The 21,578-nt window shown below is 43.7% G+C and overlaps 2 non-coding genes and 1 pseudogene across 2 annotated transcripts; all 3 read right to left on the bottom strand.

The window, feature by feature from the left end:
* Positions 1 to 12,224: 12,224 nt before the first annotated feature.
* Positions 12,225 to 12,303, bottom strand: LOC125526105 (small nucleolar RNA Z199; annotated as a pseudogene).
* A 174-nt stretch (positions 12,304 to 12,477) lies between these two features.
* Positions 12,478 to 12,562, bottom strand: LOC125526100 (small nucleolar RNA Z199). Its single transcript, XR_007291562.1, has one exon. It is a non-coding gene; the product is annotated as a small nucleolar RNA Z199 (small nucleolar RNA).
* An 84-nt stretch (positions 12,563 to 12,646) lies between these two features.
* On the bottom strand, positions 12,647 to 12,743 carry LOC125526109 (small nucleolar RNA R64/Z200 family). Its single transcript, XR_007291569.1, has one exon. It is a non-coding gene; the product is annotated as a small nucleolar RNA R64/Z200 family (small nucleolar RNA).
* Positions 12,744 to 21,578: the final 8,835 nt, after the last annotated feature.

The raw sequence follows: 21,578 nt of genomic DNA, 5'->3' as shown, positions 1-21,578 counted from the left end.
CGCAATACATGAGCGTGAGCCATGGACATAGCACTTTATGTGGAATAGAAGGGTGGTTGTGGAGAAGACAAAAAGGAGAAGATAGTCTCACATCAACTAGGCGTATCAACGGGCTATGGAGATGCCCATAAATAGATATCAATGTGAGTGAGTAGGGATTGCCATGCAACGGATGCACTAGAGCTATAAGTATATGAAAGCTCAACAAAAGAAACTACGTGGGTGTGCATCCAACTCGCTTGCTCACAACAAAGACCTAGGGCAATTTGAGGAAGCCCATCATTGGAATATACAAGCCAAGTTCTATAATGTAAAATTCCCACTAGTATATGAAAGTGACAAAATGAGAGACTCTCTATCATGAAGATCATGGTGCTACTTTGAAGCACAAGTGTGGTAAAAGGATAGTAACATTGTCCCTTCTCTCTTTTTCTCTCATGTTTTTTTTATTTGGGCCTTTTCTCTTCTTTTTTATGGCCTCTTTTTTTTCGTCCGGAGTCTCATCCTGACTTGCGGGGGAATCGTAGTCTCCATCATCCTTTCCTCACTGGGACAATGTTCTAATAATGATGATCATCACACTTTTATTTACTTACAACTCAAGAATTACAACTCAATTCTTAGAACAAAATATGACTATATATGAATGCCTCCGGCGGTGTACCGGGATGTGCAATGACTCATGAGCGACATGTATGAAAGAATTATGAAAGGTGGCTTTGCCACAAATACGATGTCAACTACATGATCATGCAAAGCAATATGACAATGATGGAGCATGTCTTAATAAACAGAACGGTGGAAAGTTGCATGGCAATATATCTCGGAATGGCTATGGTAATGCCATGATAGGTAGATATGGTGGCTGTTTTGAGGAAGGTATATGGTGGGTGTATGATACCGGCGAAAAGTGCGCGGTATTAGAGAGGCTAGCAATGGTGGAAGGAGGAGAAGTGCGTATAATCCATGGACTCAACATTAGTCATAAAGAACTCGTATACTTATTGCAAAAATCTACAAGTTATCAAAGCAAAGTATTACGCGCATGCTCCTAGGGGGATAGATTTGTAGGAAAAGACCATCACTTGTCCCCGACCGCCACTCATAAGGAAGACAATCAATAAATAAATTATGCTCCGACTTCATCACATAATGGTTCACCATACGTGCATGCTACGGGAATCACAAACTTTAACACAAGTATTTCTCAAATTCACAACTAATCAACTAGCATGACTCTAATATCACCATCTTCATATCTCAAAACAATTATCAAGCATCAAACTTTTCTTAGTATTCAACACACTCATAAGAATTCTTACAAATCTTGTATGCCTAGCATATTAGGATTATTTAATAAAATTACCATGCTATTTAAGACTCTCAAAATAATCTAAGTGAAGCATGAGAGATCAATAGTTTCTATAAAACAAATCCACCACCGTGCTCTAAAAGATATAAGTGAAGCACTAGAGCAAATGACAAGCTACTCTGAAAGATATAAGTGAAGATCAATGAGTAGTATGCAACTATGTGAAGATTCTCCCATTTAATAATTTCAGATCTTGGTACTTTATTCAAACAGCAAGCAAAGCAAAATAAAATGGCATGACGCTCCAAGCAAAACACATATCATGTGGTGAATAAAAATATAGCTCCAAGTAAAGTTACCGATGAACGAAGACGAAAGAGGGGATGCCATCCGGGGCATCCCCAAGCTTAGACGCTTGGTTATCCTTGAATATTACCTTGGGGTGCCTTGGGCATCCCCAAGCTTAGGCTCTTGCCACTCCTTGTTCCATAGTCCATCGAATCTTTACCCAAAACTTGAAAACTTCACAACACAAAACTTAACAGAAAACTCGTAAGCTCCGTTAGTATAAGAAAATAAATCACCACTTAGGTACTGTAATGAACTCATTATTTATTTATATTGGTGTTAAACCTATTGTATTCCAACTTCTCTATGGTTTATAAACTATTTTACTAGCCATGGAGTCATCAATATAAGCAAGCAACACAATGAAAACAGAATCTATCAAAAACAGAACAGTCTGTAGTAATCTGTATCAAACGTATACTTCTGGAACTCCAAAAATTCTAAAATAAATTGGTGTACCTGAGGAATTTGTCTAGTAATCATCTGCAAAAAGAATCAACTAGATATCACTCTCCAGTAAAAAGTTGAAGCTAATCTCGTGAGCGCTAAAGTTTCTGTTTTTTACAGCATGATCATAAAGACTTCACCCAAGTCTTCCCAAAGGTTCTACTTGGCACAAACACTAATTAAAACATAAAACCACATCTAACCAGAGGCTAGATATATTATTCATTTCTAAACAGAACCAAAAAGCAAGAAACTAAAATAAATTTGGGTTGCCTCCCAACAAGCGCTATCGTTTAACGCCCCTAGCTAGGCATGATGATTTCAATGATGCTCACATAAAGGATGAGAATTGAAACATAAAGAGAGCATCATGAAGAATATTACTAGCACATTTAAGTCTAACCCACTTCCTATGCATACGGATTTTGTGAGCAAATAACTTATGGGAACAATAATCAACTAGCATAGGAAGGCAAAACAAGCATAACTTCAAGATTTTAAGCACATAGAGAGGAAACTTGATATTATTGCAATTCCTACAAGCATATACTCCTCCCTCATAATAATTTTCAGTAGCATCATGAATGAATTCAACAATATAACCAGCACCTAAAGCATTCTTTTCATGATCTACTTGCATAGAAATTTTATTACTCTCCACATAAGCAAAATTCTTTTCATTCGGAATAGTGGGAGTATCATAAGAGACTTGAATACTATAAATTGTTTCCATATTAAAAGAGTAATGTTCAGAGAAAGGGTACTCATAATCATGACAAGTTTTATAAATATAATCATCACTACTCTTTATAACATAAGTTTTATCACAATAATCATCATAAGTAGCAACTTTGTTCTCATCATAATCAATTGAAACCTCTTCCGAAATAGTGGATACATCACTAAATAAAGTCATGACCTCTCCAAATCAAATTTCATAAATATTATAAGATTCAACATCCTCCAATATTGTGGGATCACTACATCCTAAAGTTGACACTCTTCCAAACCCACTTTCTTCAATATAATCATCATAGGTAGAAGGCATGCTATCATCATAACAACTTTGCATATCAAAACTTGAGAGGCTAAAAATATCATCTTCATTAAACATAGCATCCCCAAGCTTGGGACAAACATTAATTGCAGAAAATATATTCTCAAATATGTCATCGTCATCAAACATAGCTTCCCCAAGCTTGGGCCTTTTCATATCATAAGCATAGTCACTCTCATCATTAATAGTATGGATAGCACCAATAGTATAGCAAACATTATTATCATATTCTTCCAAGCAAGTGCCAAATAGATTTTCAAGATCATAAGAAGTATCATTATCTTCCCAATCATAATCATCACAACAAGCAATAGGCATAACGATATCATCATCAAGTGCATCATCTTCCATAATTATTTTTGATTCGTTTTCATGAGGCACAACAATAATAGGAGCAATATTATTTGGGAGAGATACCTTTTACCTCTCTTCCTTTTTCTTTTCTTCTTCTTCACCACATCATGTGTGGGTTCAATCTTCTTTTTGGAGCTCCTTATTAATGAGATTGGTTGAATAGAAGGCTCCTCCACGTTACCTGATTCATCATAAGAAATAATAGGAGAATATTGGGAAGTCTCTTCCCTTTCGTTAGCATTCTCTTCATCTTCTATTTGTTTTCTTTTCTTTATGTAATTGGAAATATAAGTATTTTCAATGTAATTCACCGCACAATACATATAAATTTCCTCTAGATCAAAATGAAGAACTCTATCAAGGGCAAATTTTGGAATATCCTTAGTTATACGTTTCATTTCTTCATAACCCAAGAGAAAACTAAGTTCATTATGATGTGCAAGGGAAATCAAGTCATCACAATTTTTGGACACGATACGATCATGAAACAATTTGCATTGGGTACTGAAATGATCACGTTCATTGCAAAGTTCACAAGTATGGCTAAGAAAAAAATAAATTTTCAGCACAAGCATCTAGCCTTTCTTGCAACCATTTAGTTTCCAAGTACTTATGCCTCTTGCAGTATCTTTCTTCGCTATTTGGTGTGTACTTGCAAACCCAATGTACTCCACAAAAATTGACATGTTTATAGGAGACATTTTCATCATAACTAGTGCAATCATCATTAGTACCATGGATATTCAAGGAGTTCATACTAACAACATTGCAATCATGCTCATCATTCAAAGATTTAGTGCAAAACATTTTAATACATTCTTCTTCTAACACTTTGGCACAATTTTCTTTTCCATCATACTCACGAAAGATATTAAATAGGTGAAGCGTATGAGACAAACTCAATTCCATTTTTTTGGTAGTTTTCTTTTATAAACAAAACTAGTGATAAAACAAGAAACTAAAAGATTCAATTGCGAGATCTAAAGATATACCTTCAAGCACTAACCTCCCCAGCAACGGCGCCAGAAAAGAGCTTGTTGTCTACTACACAACCTTCTTCTTGTAGACGTTGTTGGGCCTCCAAGCGCAGAGGTTTGTAGGACAGTAGCAAATTTCCCTCAAGTGGATGACCTAAGGTTTATCAATCCGTGGGAGGCGTAGGATGAAGATGGTCTCTCTCAAGCAACCCTGCAACCAAATAACAAAGATTCTATTGTGTCCCCAACACACCCAATACAATGGTAAATTGTATAGGTGCACTAGTTCGGCAAAGAGATGGTGATACAAGTGCAATATGGATGGTAGATATAGGTTTTTGTAATCTGGAAATATAAAAACAGCAAGGTAACTAATGGTAAAAGCGAGCGTAAAAGGTATTGCAATGCTAGGAAACAAGGCCTAGGGTTCATATTTCACTAGTGCAAGTTCTCTCAACAATAATAACATAATTGGATCATATAACTATCCCTCAACATGCAACAAAGAGTCACTCCAAAGTCACTAATAGCGGAGAACAAACAAAGAGATTATGGTAGAGTACGAAACCACCTCAAAGTTATTCTTTCCAATCAATCCGTTGGGCTATTCCTATAAGTGTCACAAACAGCCCTAGAGTTCGTACTAGAATAACACCTTAAGATACAAATCAACCAAAACCCTAACGTCACCTAGATACTCCAATGTCACCTCAAGTATCCATGGGTATGATTATACGATATGCATCACACAATCTCAGATTCATCTATTCAACCAACACATAGAACCTCAAAGAGTTCCCCAAAGTTTCTACCGGAGAATCAAGACGAAAACATGTGCCAACCCCTATGCATAGGTTCATGGGCGGAACCCACAAGTTGATCGCCAAAACATACATCAAGTGAATCACGTGATATCCCATTGTCACCATAGATACGCACGGCAAGACATACATCAAGTGTTCTCAAATCATTAAAGACTCAGGGTGTGTTTGGATCTCGCCCCTACTCGCCCTACCAAATCCTGGGTGCACCAAAAAATTGGCGCACAATCTGGCCGCCCGCGCCTCGCCCGTGATTTGGCGGAGAAATGAACGGGAGAAGCCCATGCGGCGAGGGCGAGCCAAATACTTGGCCTCGATCCAAACAGATCGCTAGCCTTCAGTGAACGCCAAATTTTTGGCTCGGCGGCTATTGGCACCAATCCAAACAGCCCCTCAATCCGATAAGATAAATTCAAAGGGAAAACTCAATCCATTACAAGAGAGTAGAGGGGGAGAAGAAACATAAGATCCAACTATAATAGCGAAGCTCGCGATACATCAAGATCGTGCCAAATCAAGAACACGAGAGAGAGAGAGATCAAACACATAGCTACTGGTACATACCCTCAGCCCCGAGGGTGAACTACTCCCTCCTCGTCATGGAGAGCGCCGGGATGATGAAGATGGCCACCGGTGAGGGTTCCCTCCTCCGGCAGGGTGCCGGAACAGTGTCCCGATTGACTTTTGGTGGCTACAGAGGCTTGCGGCGGTGGAACTCCCGATCTATTCTCGTCTCTAGAACATTTAGGGTACGTGGGTATATATGGGTGAAAGGAGTACGTCGGTGGACCTCCGAGGGGCCCACGAGGCAGGGGGCGCGCCCTAGGGGGGTGGGCGCGCCCCCACCCTCATGGCCACCTCCCTTCTTTGCTGACGTGCACTCCAAGCTTTTTCGGTAGCTTTCCTTCCAAAAATAACTTCTCCAGTTGGTTTCATTCCGTTTTGACTCCGTTTGATATTCGTTTTCTTCGAAACACTAAAATAGGCAAAAAACATCAATTCTGGGCTGGGCCTCCGGTTAATAGGTTAGTCCCAAAAATAATATAAAAGTGGATAATAAAGCCCAATATTGTCTAAAACAGTAGATAATATAGCATGGAGCAATCAAAAATTATAGATACATTGTAGACGTATCAGACGACTACCTCAAGCTACATCAAGTTCCTCCCGAAGATCAAGTGAAGTGCGCCACAAGAAACTTCCATGACTACGCTTCGACATGGTGGCTTCACACACCTTCGGCGAGCCACGACATGAGTTGTCCCAAGACGAAGAGAGCTTTGCGGCGAGAGTTTGTGCCTCCAACCTACACGGAACAACTTCGATGCCAATTGGAGAACTCCATCCAAGGATCCAAGTCCATCGACAAGTAATTCAAGGAGATGAAAAATGCCTTGCGACGAGCCGGCGTGGACGACCCCATTTCGATGAAGTTCCACTTCATGATGGGATTGAACAATGACATCTCCAAGACTATCTTCCTCGAGAACTACAAGTCCTTCAACGACAACTACATTGGTGCTCTCAAGGCGGAACAAGAACTCATGAAGGCAAAGGCTTCTCGACCCCAAGCACACTTCTCGAAGACAAAGCTCCCATACGACGAGCATGAGGCTAGTACCACCATGATGTCCAAGCCCGACAAGCTCCAAGACGACGCTCCCAAGTTCGACTTCGCCTCCATCCCTCTTTGTGGCATTGACGATGTCGAGTCTACTTCGACTCTTTTTCAAGACGGTGCGGCGACAAGTACGACTACGGAGACCCTCAAGGACCAAGCTTTGGAGGCGAGCAACACGGTGGCGAGCAAGGATGATGCTTCCATCTTTGGAGGCAAGAGTGGTGATGTGCCATCTTCGGCCTTCATCCATGACGAGAGTGATGATGTGCCATCTTCGGCCTTCATCCACGGTGACGACTATGAGATGGTTGAGCATGGGATTTTCCCTTCGACTACGGGGACGTATGATGACTTGAGTGATTTTAGCCACCATATTGAGGGTGAGAGTGACTTCACCACTAGCCCCATATATGATGAGTTGCCACAATTCCCATGTGAGGAGAGCCACAACCCCCACCACTTGAGTGAGATGAGTGACTCCACCATATGTGACATTGAGTGCACCTACCTTGAGGGAGTGAGTGAGCCACCACCACATAGAGAGAGTGAGGAAGTTGATAGGGCACGTGAGGCCATTTGCATTTCTAACAACTTGACCTCTCCCTCTATTGTGTCTTCTCATTTGGTGCTAGGTCCCATATATGATGATGCGCCGATCCGCGACGACTTCGTCCTTCCTTTGGACATGACGGTGGCCATGGTGGAATATGATGCACCCCCCACATGGTTCCATCAAGATGAAGATGATGACCACCATTTGGTCTTTGCCACCTCACCTACACCACTTGAGTGGAATGACAAAGGTAACATAGGTGAAGGTGATGCTCTTGTCCCACTAGTGGACGTTCTTGACATTGATTGCTTGCATAATGTTGATCCACCTATTGTCAGGCTTCGTGCTAGTTCGAATTCCCCATGCGATGATTTACCAATTTATGATGAGTTTGATGATTGCCATGTGGAGTCTATTAGTCATGATGCCATGTTACATAGGATTTCTTGTGACAATTCTTTAGGTCACATCATGTTTGACAATCCGCTTGACTTGTTGTCGGTGTCAAAACCGGCGGATCTCGGGTAGGGGGTCCCGAACTGTGCGTCTAGGCGGATGGTAACAGGAGACAAGGGACATGATGTTTTTACCCAGGTTTGGGCCCTCTCGATGGAGGTAAAACCCTACTCCTGATTGATTAATATTGATGATATGGGTAGTACAAGAGTAGATCTACCACGAGATCAAGGAGGCTAAACCCTAGAAGCTAGCCTATGGTATGATTGTTGTTCTTGTGTCCTACGGACTAAAACCCTCCGGTTAATATAGACACCGGAGAGGGCTAGGGTTACACAGAGTCAGTTACAATGGTAGGAGATCTACATATCCGTATCGCCAAGCTTGCCTTCCACGCCAAGGAAAGTCCCTTCCGGACACAGGACGAAGTCTTCAATCTTGTATCTTCATAGTCCAGGAGTCCGGCCAAAGGTATAGTCCGGCTAACCGGACACCCCCTAATCCAGGACTCCCTCAGTAGCCCCTAAACCAGGGTTCAATGACGACGAGTCCGGCGCGCAGATTGTCTTCGGCATTGCAAGGAGGGTTCCTCCTCCAAGTACTTCATAGAAGGTTTTTGAACACAAGGATAGTGTCCGGCTCTGCAAAATAAGTTTCCACGTATTTCCATAGAGAGAATAATATTTACACAAATCTAATCTGCTGACGTATTCTATAGCGTGACATCACACCACGGCCAAGCCCTTATTCGTTTTACCGTCCCACCTCAACGCGTTTAGCGAGGCGGTTTCCTTATTGCGGGATTCTCATAAATACGGGCATGGGTAACCCAACCGCGCCATTGATTACGGCGCTTGGGAGTTAAGCGAGTTTTACCAGGCTGGTGGGGACGCATAGTCGCATCTGCCCATATAAGGGGATAAGGATCCACCTTTTTCATCCACGCCTTCTTCCTCCTTTGCTCATCCATTTCCGCGCACTCGAGCTCCAGCGCCCAAGTCCGCACTTCCCACCTCGACCTTCTCCAGCCATGTCTAGAGCGGGAGGCAAGTGGATGGTCTCCTCCGTCACGGAGGGACACATCAAAAGGCTAAGGAAGGTCGGATACTTGTCCAACGACATCACGCACCGGCTTCCCGAAGAGGGGCGGCTCATCCCCACCCCCGGGCCCCATGAGAGGGTGGTGTTCCTCCCCCATTTCCTCCGCGGACTGGGCTTCCCTCTCCACCCATTTGTTCGGGGGCTCATGTTCTACTATGGCCTGGATTTCCACGATCTGGCCCCGAACTTCGTCCTCAACATCTCGGCGTTTATTGTTGTGTGCGAGGCTTTCCTTTGCATCGGCCCCCATTTCGGCCTATGGCTCAAGACTTTCAATGTCAAGCCAAAGGTGGTGCGCGGCAACCAGGCGGAGTGCGGAGGCGCCATGGTGGGCAAGATGCCCAACGTCCTATGGCTCGAGGGCTCCTTTGTGGAGACCCTAAAGGGGTGGCAATCGGGGTGGTTTTACATCACCGAGCCGCGCGACCCTGAATGGGTCGCAGCCCCCGAGTTCCGATCCGGACCCCCTAGGCGGCTCACCTCCTGGAAAGAGACGGGCCTGTCGTGGGGTAAAAAAGGAGAGCTGACCGGACTCCAAACATGCGTCCAAACCCTGGTGGACAAGAAGCTCAAACTTGTCAACGTATTCTAGGTTATGCTCATCCGCCGGATCCTCCCGTGTCAATAATGGGCTTTCAACCTGTGGGAGTTCGACCCGGCGCAGCACCGAACTCTGAGCAGGCTCTTCGACACGACGTACGAAGATTCCTGGAAGGCACTTTTCAAGGGCGTCGAGGCTCCTGCATCCGCTACCGAGGACCGCGGATTCAGCACGCAGGGTCACGCTAGTGCGGTAAGCTGTTTTTACCTTTTACAGGGTATTAGTTTTTCATAGTTTGACTCTATGCGGGATCTAAGCTCCCTTACCTCTGACAGGATTGGCAGGAGACGTCCGGACGGATTAACTGTCCGGCTCCTTTGCCCGAAGACCCAGCGGACGCCCGTTTGACGGGGCTGCTAGTTCCGGCACCCTATGTGGTGCCGGAGAAGAAGGCCAAGAAGAAGGCCAAGGGGACTCGAAAGAGTGCCCGGCGCCTGGTGGTGTCGGATTCATCATCCGACGACTCCGAGACGCACTCCTCCCGTGAAGATGAGGAGGAGCAAGAAGAGACCTCTCCCCCTCCAGTGGGGGGAGGGAAGAAAAGGAAGGCCGCCCCAACTGGGGAGGCCGAAGGGTCTAAGAAGGGGAACACCCTTCCTCCGGACTACTACACCAACGACGACGACGGTGAAGAGGTGTGGCCACTCAGGGCCAAGCCCCTGGCGAAATCGTAAGTATACGGATACCAGAGTGATTCATAGTATTCCTTCATTGCACAACTTTTCCTTATGTCGAACATGATTATGCAGTCCACCCAAAGACCGGCTCGATGTGTCGTCGAGCGGTTCCCTGGATTCGTCGGATGTGAATTCGCTTCCGACGGCTACCTCCCCCCGCCCTACGGACGACGCCGAGGTGTTGTCCCAACAGGTTCCAAGCCAGGAGGAGGTTGTCCTGGAGGCACCGCAAGGCGACCTCCCGGACTCCAGGCGTAAAGGGGATAGAACCCCCAAGGGCTCCAAGTCCGTCTTTGAGCCGGACACCGCGCCGGAACCTTCAACGGTTCCGGACTCCGGCAGGCAGCCTCCTTCCAAGAGGAGCAAGCCTACCAAGCCGGTGACCTCCGTCCAACCGGAGGCGCCGGACAATTTGCTGGAGGTGCTTAACGGCGCCTCCATCGACGAGGAGCGCCGCACTATTATGAGTGCGGTGATCCAGAAGGTTCAGTCCGCCAAGACACTACAAGAAATATGTCAACTTGTGACCTTAACTATTGGTCACTGAAAGGTCACAAATTTCCATTTACGACCTTTTTGTGACCAAAAACAGAAGGTCAAAAGCTGGCGGTCGTAAACTGACTATAGCGACCTTCTCTGTGAGAAGGTCGTAGACGTTTATGACCAAAATATATCTACTGTGGCGTTTTGGTCACTAGCAATCTCCCCAGGCCACGTAGGCATCCAGCATGGCAAGCTGATGTGGCACAAGATTCAGCCCGGTCCGATTCGGCATTTTACATGGGCCGAGTCCATTAATTTAGCCTATTTGTGTTTTTTTCCATCAAATTTTGATTGGGTTCATGGGCCAAGCCCATTATTGTAGCCTTTTTTATTGTTGGGCCGTGGCCTTCTTACCATCAATTGATTTTCTATGTTTCAATCATTTATTTTAGAGCTGGTCCCACTAGTCAGATGGTGGTCCCACATGTCAAAAATTTCAGAATTTCTCAGATTATATTCATAAGTGGGACATAAATTGGTCCCGCTGGTCATGTTTCCATTTCATATATTTTTAACATACACAATCACTATTTCAAATAGGACAGAACAAATATAATTCATCAAATAACACTACATTAGTCTTTTCCAATCTGTTACAATATTACAATTTACAGTCAGACAGATCAAAAACTCTTTGCTAAATAGGGCTTCACAGCTTGCTTGGCTTCACGGCTTCACACTCCAGAAAGAATAGGCAGGGAGCTCCTGTAAGAGAGTGAACATAAAGCAGCATTAGATTGTACTGCTGGTGAGACCAGAACCAAACAACTTGAATGGCAACACTAATGTAAGCAGTAGAGCAGATCCAAGATGTGATAAATGTTTAGCAAAATTGTTCATGGGAGTAACTTTAGTCGTTCAAAATCAGAGTTGAAAATGCAAGGAAATTAAGTTACATAAGACAATTAGGTATTCTATGTACGCAGCATTGTCAACAACAAATACAATTCTCAATAGCGACAAAATTTGTTTTCTTTACATCCTTAATCCGACCAAACCATAAGCTTTCTGGTTATTAAATACTTCGAGTTTCCTTGATGGTAATAGCTAGTAAATGGCATGGTGAGGTAACAGCCATGATCATGATCAAAAGAAGTGATCATTGGTAGTTAAGACAACACATTCGGAAATGATCATGGTAGAAGTCAGAGAAGACAAGTGAAACAAGATTGCAAAATAGAAGGCAAAGGAAAATTTTGGATAGAGAAATCAAACAGAAAACTAGTACAAAACATGGTCCTGTCATATTGCTGCAATTTATTCAAGAACACCAGACTTAGAAATTGCATCAAGCAATTCATAAGAAAACAAGAACGTGAGCGCATTTCACAAGACAACGGTTAATTGAAGGTAAGAAATCATCAGACTTTAAACTACGAATCACAGCAAGGTAACTCCTGTCATGTTGTTGCAGTTTCTCATCATCACTTGAACCACAAATGAAATCGGGCAACATTTTAGATTGGAACTACAAATGGTAAGTATCTTTGTTGTGGAGATAGTTCAATTTATAAACTCGTTCAAGAAAAATTATATTTGTTGTGAAGATAGTAGGACTTCCTTCAGTATGTGGACATCATAGAAAGCCACAAACATATCAGGGTGTTGAGGTATCATCAGAGACTTAAATACTAAGAATCAAAGCAGCATAGCTCCATCATATTGTTGATGGTTTATTCCTCATCACTTGACCCTCAAACATATAAGCATGCATGGACAGCAAGAAAAAAGGCTATAACAATTTATAGTTTGGCAACTATCGTTATGAAATGCAAACATTATTGCTCAGAATATGAAATATCTTCTCATCAATGCCAAATGGCATCTCTAAAGTCTGACATACGTTGTAGATTTCATGATTCACCACAGCATTTTGCAAACCAAGCAAGTAGGCATATAGTAGGAACAGAGGGAATATCTGCTACTATCCCAACATGTACGTATATGCATGTGTGCTTGCTTGACCGACGCATGCATCACTGTAGCAGCCAAGCAAGTAGGCATCGTTGATGTCTACTCACAACTTTCCTTGCACCAGAGAAAGAGTCAAAACAAAGAATATTATACCATAATATGACACCAGACCACATATTAGTAACTTTAAATCAGAAAGTATATCCACATCACCATAAAATAGTCCCAGACCATCACAAAGAAGCCAAATGCTATTAACTGATGATTAGTAGACACAGACATGATTCAGCCACATAATGGCTACCACAAGCAAATGTGACAACTGTGTAAGCAAGCTGCTAGTGTACAAAAGGTGATTGAAATCCTGCTGTTTAGTACATATACATGGTAGGCTACTGCTGCCAGTGTTCTAAACCAACAGAGCATAATATAGGAGCAGAAAATAGGGCGCTAGGGCTAGAAGATGGAGCCGACTCATCGGAGAGCTTGTGGTCGCCGCCGTACACAGCCGGCGTCACGCCGGTCGCCTCCGGCTCCTGCCCCCCGCTGCCGTTCTTCTTCAGATTCTTGTACACGTCCTCTGCACATGGGTTAAGCAGAAACCAATCAGTGGCAGACACGAGTGAAGCTACCAAGACAATATAAAATTTGTATAATCAGTTCCACTGCTCGACTTTTGCAATAGTTTAGAAAAGAACAATGAGTTTTCAGTAAAGAGGAATATGTTTAAATTTAGGGGCACTTCTATTTTTCTTGTCATAAGAAGTGGCTAGAGCCTTTTCTTTTTGGTTAAGGTGCCGATGGTATGCACGCTTGTATTTACAAGAACTACAGTTGGGCGTTTTGTATGAGCAAGGAAAGCATAGGTGATTTTTTTAAGATCCACAAACCCAGGCACAACAAGTTTGTTTTTATGTGCTGTAAAAATAAGGAAAAGGAGCTAATATAGAAACTGAAAGTTCCCACAATTTATCTTTTTTTGTATAACCACACAATCAAACATGCTGTTTCGCAGAACATTACAAGTGCACCTATTAATCCACAATCAACATCTGATTTCACAAGAGATCTACAAGTACATCTGATACAAAGGTATTTTCTGGTCAGGAACTCAATTATGGAAGTTTGGAATAAGTAGCCGATAATAATTTCATTCAGCAGGCACCAAACAATGAATCAACACTTAGACAGACTACTTTCAAAATGGAATAATGCCCAACTGTTCCAGCAATGAATCAACACTTAAGACTACTTTCAAAATGGATCAATGCCCAACTGTTACAGCAATGAATCATCAGCACGCAAGGCCTTGACTGCTAATACTAACATGACTGATAAGACTAATTCAGCTATCCTAAACACAACAATTCCCTTACCAGATCAGTCTGTTTAAAAACCACGATATCGCTTCCGTATGCAGCAAAGGTGTATTCCTTGAAAGACGCAAGAGCGCGGATCTTCTTGGGCAGTTGAGGTCCTTAAATCGCAAAGAAAATTCACGCACCATGAGCGGGAGAGCTAAAAAAACACTGAACATAAGAAACCGAGGTACTGAATAGCAGGCTCACTGGCAAGGACCAAACTGAGCTTGGCACACTGCACAACAAGAACAAAAAACAACATGATTAGTTATATCGCAAAATGGAAGTCGGCTGCATCAGAGTTATATGTAAAGCCCTGATCCAAAGTAGGTACTGCTTCCATGCCCTGCGGGAGGGAGAGAGGGAGATAATAAGTTACCTGATCTGAAGCTCCTGGTGCTCCTCGGTGCCATCGTTGTCGAGGACGAGCGGATCCGGAGGCGTTGCTGTCGAAGAGGAGGGGGTACGGTGGCGGCCTTGTCGGAGAGGCGAGGATCCACCGGCGGAGAGGAGCTGATCTGGCGGCGGCCTTGTAGGAGGATCTCACGCGCACCGCCACCACCTCTGAGGATGTTCATCTCAGCCGTGCGCAACGAAGAGGTCCACACCACCACCGAAACCCTAGTGGGTGGAAGTGATGTGGATGACCACATGAGGCGGGGTAAAGCAAATCGACGCGGTGGTGAAGAGGGAGTGCAGCGAGAGGAAGCTGTGGGTAGGTTTGGCGACGCCGGAGGATGCCGGAATCAAGCGGGATCCGGAGGTGGTTGCGGCAGACAGGAGTGGTGCATGGGAGAGGGAGAGACGAGCGAAAGAGGGGTTGCCTGAGGTGGGAGGAGAGAGAGATGGGTGGGTGGTGGCTCTGCCTAAGGTGGAAGGAGAGGGAGATGTTGGAAATATGCCCTAGAGGCAATAATAAATTGATTATTATTATATTTCCTTGTTCATGATAATCGTTTATTATCCATGCTAGGATTGTATTGATAGGAAACTCAGATACATGTGTGGATACATAGACAACACCATGTCCCTAGTAAGCCTCTAGTTGACTAGCTCGTTGATCAATAGATGGTTACGGTTTCCTGACCATGGACATTGGATGTCATTGATAACGGGATCACATCATTAGGAGAATGATGTGATGGACAAGACCCAATCCTAAGCCTAGCACAAGATCATGTAGTTCGTATGCTAAAGCTTTTCTAATGTCAAGTATCATTTCCTTAGACCATGAGATTGTGCAACTCCCGGATACCGTAGGAGTGCTTTGGCTGTACCAAACGTCACAACGTAACTGGGTGACTATAAAGGTGCACTACAGGTATCTCCGGAACTGTCTGTTGGGGCACGAATTGAGACTGGGATTTGTCACTCCGTGTAAACGGAGAGGTATCTCTGGGCCCACTCGGTAGGACATCATCATAATGTGCACAATGTGACCAAGGAGTTGATCACGGTATGATGTGTTACGGAACGAGTAAAGAGACTTGCCGGTAACGAGATTGAACAAGGTATCGGGATACCGACGATCGAATCTCGGGCAAGTATCGTACCGCTAGACAAAGGGAATTGTATACGGGATTGATTAAGTCCTTGACATTGTGGTTCATCCGATGAGATCATCGTGGAACATGTGGGAGCCAACATGGGTATCCAGATCCCGCTGTTGGTTATTGACCGGAGAGTCATCTCGGTCATGTCTGCATGTCTCCCGAACCCGTAGGGTCTACACACTTAAGGTTCGATGATGCTAGGGTTATAGAGATATTAGTATGCGGTAACCCAAAAGTTGTTCGGAGTCCCGGATGAGATCCCGGACATCACGAGGAGTTCCGGAATGGTCCGGAGGTAAAGAATTATATATAGGAAGTGCTATTTCGGCCATCGGGACAAGTTTCGGGGTCACCGGTATTGTACCGGGACCACTGGAAGGGTCCCGGGGGTCCATCGGGTGGGGCCACCTGCCCCGGGGGGCCACATGGGCTGTAGGGGTGTGCACCTTGGCCTATATGGGCCAAGGGAACCAGCCCCAAGAGGCCCATGCGCCAAAGGATAAGGAAAGGAAGAGTCCTAAAGGGGGAAGGCACCTCCGAGGTGCCTTTGGGAGGAGGGACTCCTCCTAGCCGCACCCTTCCTTGGAGGAAGGGCCAAGGCTGCGCCTCCCCCCTCTCCCTTGCCCCTATATATATGTGGGGGTGGGAGGGCAGCCATACCAATGATCTGGTGCAGCCCTCCCCTTCTCCTAAGTCCTTCTCCTCTCCCGTGGTGCTTGGCGAAGCCCTGCAGGATTGCCACGCTCCTCCACCACCACCACGCCGTTGTGCTGCTGCTGGATGGAGTCTTCCTCAACCTCTCCCTCTCTCCTTGCTAGATCAAGGCATGGGAGACATCGTCGGGCTGTACGTGTGTTGAACGCGGAGGTGCCGTCCGTTCGGCACTAGGATCTCCGGTGATTTGGATCACGACGAGTACGACTCCATCAACCCCGTTCTCTTGAACGCTTCTGCTTAGCGATCTACAAGGGTATGTAGATGCACTCTCCTTCCCCTCGTTGCTAGTCTCTCCATAGATTGATCTTGGTGATGCGTAGAAAATTTTGAATTTCTGCTACGTTCCCCAACAGTGGCATCATGAGCTAGGTCTATGCGTAGTTTCTATGCACGAGTAGAACACAAAGTAGTTGTGGGCGTTGATTTTGTTCAATATGCTTGCCGTTACTAGTCTTATCTTGATTCGGTGGCATCGTGGGATGAAGCGGCCCGGACCAACCTTACACGTACGCTTACGTGAGACCGGTTCCACCGACTGACATGCACTAGTTGCATTAGGTGGCTGGCGGGTGTCTGTCTCTCCCACTTCAGTCGGATCAGATTCGATGAAAAGGGTCCTTATGAAGGGTAAATAGCAATTGGCATATCACGTTGTGGTTTTTGCGTAGGTAAGAAACGTTCTTGCTAGAAACCCATAGCAGCCACGTAAAACATGCAAACAACAATTAGAGGACGTCTAACTTGTTTTTGCAGGGTATGCTATGTGATGTGATATGGCCAAAAGGATGTGATGAATGATATATGTGATGTATGAGATTGACCATGTTCTTGTAATAGGAATCACGACTTGCATGTCGATGAGTATGACAACCGGCAGGAGCCATAGGAGTTGTCTTAATTTATTTATGACCTGTGTGTCAACATAAACGTCATGTAATTACTTTACTTTATTGCTAACCGTTAGCTATAGTAGTAGAAGTAATAGTTGGCGAGGCAACTTCATGGAGACACAATGATGGAGATCATGATGATGGAGATCATGGTGTCATGCCGGTGACGATGATAATCATGGAGCCCCGAAGATGAAGATCAAAAGGAGCAATATGATATTGGCCATATCATGTCACTATTTGATTGCATGTGATGTTTATCATGTTTATACATCTTATTTGCTTAGAACGACGGTAGTAAATAAGATGATCCCTCATTACAATTTCAAGAAGTGTTCTCCCCTAACTGTGCACCGTTGCTAAAGTTCGTCGTTTCGAAGCACCACGTGATGATCGGGTGTGATAGATCCTTACGTTCACATACAACGGGTGTAAGACAGTTTTACACATGCAAAACACTTAGGGTTAACTTGACGAGCCTAGCATGTGTATAGACATGGCCTCGGAACACAGAAGACCGAAAGGTCGAGCATGAGTCGTATAGAAGATACGATCAACATGAAGATGTTCACCGACGTTGACTAGTCCGCCTCACGTGATGATCGGACACGGCCTAGTTGACTCGGATCATGTAATCACTTAGATGACTAGAGGGATGTCTATCTAAGTGGGAGTTCATAAGATGAATTTTTTATCCTGAACATAGTCAAAGGTCTTTGCAAATTATGTCGTAGCTCGCGCTTCTGTTCTACTGTTTAGTTATGTTCCTAGAGAAAATTTAGTTGAAAGTTGATAGTAGCAATTATGCGGACTAGGTCCGTAAACTGAGGATTGTCCTCATTGCTTCTTAGAAGGCTTATTTCCTTAATGCACCGCTCAGTGTGCTGAACCTCGAACGTTGTCTGTGGATGTTGCGAACATCTGACGTACACATTTGGTAACTACGTGATATTTCAGTTAAACGGTTTAGAATTGAGGCACCGAAGACGGTTTTGAAACGTCGCGATACATATGAGATGTTTTGAAGGCTGAAATTGGGATTTCAGTCTCGTGCCCACGTCAAGAGGTATAAGACCTCCGATGATTTTCTTAGCCTACAAACTAAGGAGAAAAGCTCAATTGTTGTGCTTGTGCTCAGATTGTCTGAGTACAACAATCGCTTGAATCGAGTGGGAGTTGATCTTCCAGATGAAATAGTGATGGTTCTCCGAAGTCATTACCACCAAGCTGCTAAGAGCTTCGTGATGAACTATAATATATCAGGGACATATATGATGATCCTTGAGATATTCGCGATGTTTGACACCGCGAAAGTAGAAATCAAGAAGGAGCATCAATTGTTGATGGTTGGTGAAACCACTAGTTTCAAGAAGGGCAAGGGAACAAAGGGATACTTCATGAAACGGCAATTCAGCTGCTGCTCTAGTGAAGAAACCCAAGGTTGAACCCAAACCCGAGACTGAGTGCTTCTGTAATAAGGGGAACAACCACTGGAGCAGAATTACCCTAGATACTTGGTAGATGAGAAGGCTGGCAAGGTCGATAGAAGTATATTGAATATACATTGTGTTGATGTGTACTTTACTAGTACTCCTAGTAGCACCAGGGTATTAGATACCGGTTCGGTTGCTAAGGGTTAGTAACTCGAAATAAAAGCTACGGAATAAACGAAGACTAGCTAAAGGTGAGATGACGATATGTGTTGGAAGTATTTCCAAGGTTGATCAAATGTCGTACGCTCCCTCTACCATCGATATTGGTGTTTGCGTTGAGCATAGACATGATTGGATTATGTCTATCGCAATACGGTTATTCATTTAAAGAGAATAATGGTTACTCTGTTTATTTGAATAATACCTTCAATGGTCTTGCACCTAAAATGAATGGTTTATTGAATCTCGATCGTAGTGATACACATGTTCATGCCAAAAGATAGTAATGATAGTACCACCTACTTGTGGCACTGCCACGTAAGTCATATTGGTATAAAACGCATGAAGAAGCTCCATGTTGATGGATCTTTGGGCTCACTCGTTTTTGAAAAGTTTGAGGCATGCGAACCATGTCTATTGGTGTATATGCATGAAGAAACTCCATGCAAATGGACCGTTTGGACTCACTTGATTTTGAATCACTTGAGACATGCAAATCATACCACATGGGCAAGATGACTGAAAGCCTCGTTTTCAGTAAAATGGAACTAGAAAGCAACTTGTTGGAAGTAATACATTTTGATGTGTGCAGTCCAATGAGTGCTGAGGCATGTAGTTGATATCGTTATGTTCTTACTTCATAGATGATTTGAGTAGATGTTGCGTATATTTACTTGATGAATCACGAGTCTGAATTATTGAAAGGTTCAAGTAATTTCAGTGTGAAGTTGAAAGATCGTCGTGACAAGAGGATAAAAGATCTATGATATGATCATAGAGATGAATATCTGAATTACGAGTTTGGCACAGAATTAAGACATTGTGGAAATTGTTTCACAACTAATACAGCCTGGAACACCATAGTGTGATGGTGTGTCCGAACATCATAACTGCACCCTATTGGATATGATGCATACCATGATGTCTCTTATCGAATTACCACAATAGTTTATGGGTTAGGCATTAGAGACAACCACATTCACTTTAAAAGGGGCACCACGTAATTCCGATAAGATGACACCGTATGAACTATGGTATAGAGAAACCTAAGCTGTCATTTCTTAAAAGTTTGGGGCTGCGACGCTTATGTGAAAAAGTTTCAGGCTGATAAGCTCGAACCCAAAGCGGATAAATGCATCTTCATAGGACACCCAAAAACAGTTGGGTATACCTCCTGTCTCAGAATCGAAAGCAATAAGGGATTGTTTCTAGAATCGGGTCCTTTCTCGAGAAAAAGTTTCTCTCGAAGGAATTGAGTCGGAGGATGGTGGAGACTTGATGAGGTTATTGAACCGTCACTTCAACTAGTGTATAGCAGGGCACAAAGAGTTGTTCCTGTGGCACCTACACCAATTGAAGTGGAAGCTCATGATATTGATCATGAGACTTCGGATCAAGTCACTCCCAAACCTCGTAGGATGACAAGGATGCATACTACTTCAGAGTGGTACGTAATCCTGTCTTGGAAGTCATGTTGCTAGACAACAATGAACCTACGAGCCATGGAGAAGCGATGGTGGGCCCGGATTCTGATAAATGGCTCGAGGCCATAAAATCCGAGAGAGGATCCATGTATGAAAACAAAGTGTAGACTTTGGCAGAACGGCTCGATGGTCGTAAGGCTGTTAGGTACATATGGATTTTAAAAGGGAGACGGACAATGATGGTAAATGTCACCATTGAGAAAGCTCGACTTGTCATTAAGAAGTTTCCAACAAGTTCAAGGAGTTGACTACGGTGAGACTTTCTCACTCGTACCGATGCTAAGAGTTTGTTGGAATTATATTAGCGATTACTGCATTATTTATGAAATCTTGTAGATAGGATGTCAAAACATTGTTTCCTCGACGATTTTCTTGAGGAAAGGTTGTATGTGATACAACCGGAAGGTTTTGTCAATCCTGAAAGATGCTAATAAGTATGCAAAGCTCCAGCTATCCTTCTGAGGACTGGAGTAAGCATCTCGGAGTTGGAATGTATGCTTTGATGAGATGATCAAAGATTTTTGGTGTATACAAAGTTTATGAGAAACTTGTATTTCCGAAGAAGTGAGTGGGAGCACTATAGATTTCTGATGAGTATATGTTGTTGACATATTGTTGATCAGAAATGACGTAGAATTTCTGGAAAGCATATAGGGTTATTTGGAAAGTGTTTTTCAATGGAAATCCTAGATTAAGTTACTTGAACATTGAGCATCAAGATCTATAAGGATAGATCAAAACGCTTAATGGTACTTTCAAATGAGCACATACCTTGACATGATCTTGAAGGTGTTCAAGATGGACCAGTTAAAGAAGGAGTTCTTGTCTGAGTTGTAAGGTATGAAGTTAAGACTTAAAGCTCGACCACGGCAGAATAGAGAGAAAGGACGAAGGTCGTCCCCTATGCTTAAGACATAGGCTCTACAGTATGCTATGCTGTGTACCGCACCTGAAGTGTGCCTTGCCATGAGTCAGTCAAGGGGTACAAGAGTGATCCATGAATGGATCACAGGACAGCGGTCAAAGTTATCCTTAGTAACTAGTGGACTAAGGAATTTTCTCGATTATGGAGGTGGTAAAAGAGTTCGTCGTAAAGGGTTACGTCGATGCAAGCTTAACACCTATCCAGATAGCTCTGA

The sequence above is a fragment of the Triticum urartu genome, chromosome 7A (genome assembly GCF_056163025.1).
Source record: "Triticum urartu cultivar PI428250 chromosome 7A, HENAU_Tu73, whole genome shotgun sequence".
Lineage (NCBI taxonomy): Eukaryota > Viridiplantae > Streptophyta > Magnoliopsida > Poales > Poaceae > Triticum > Triticum urartu.
This window is presented reverse-complemented; position numbering and strand designations above follow the sequence as displayed.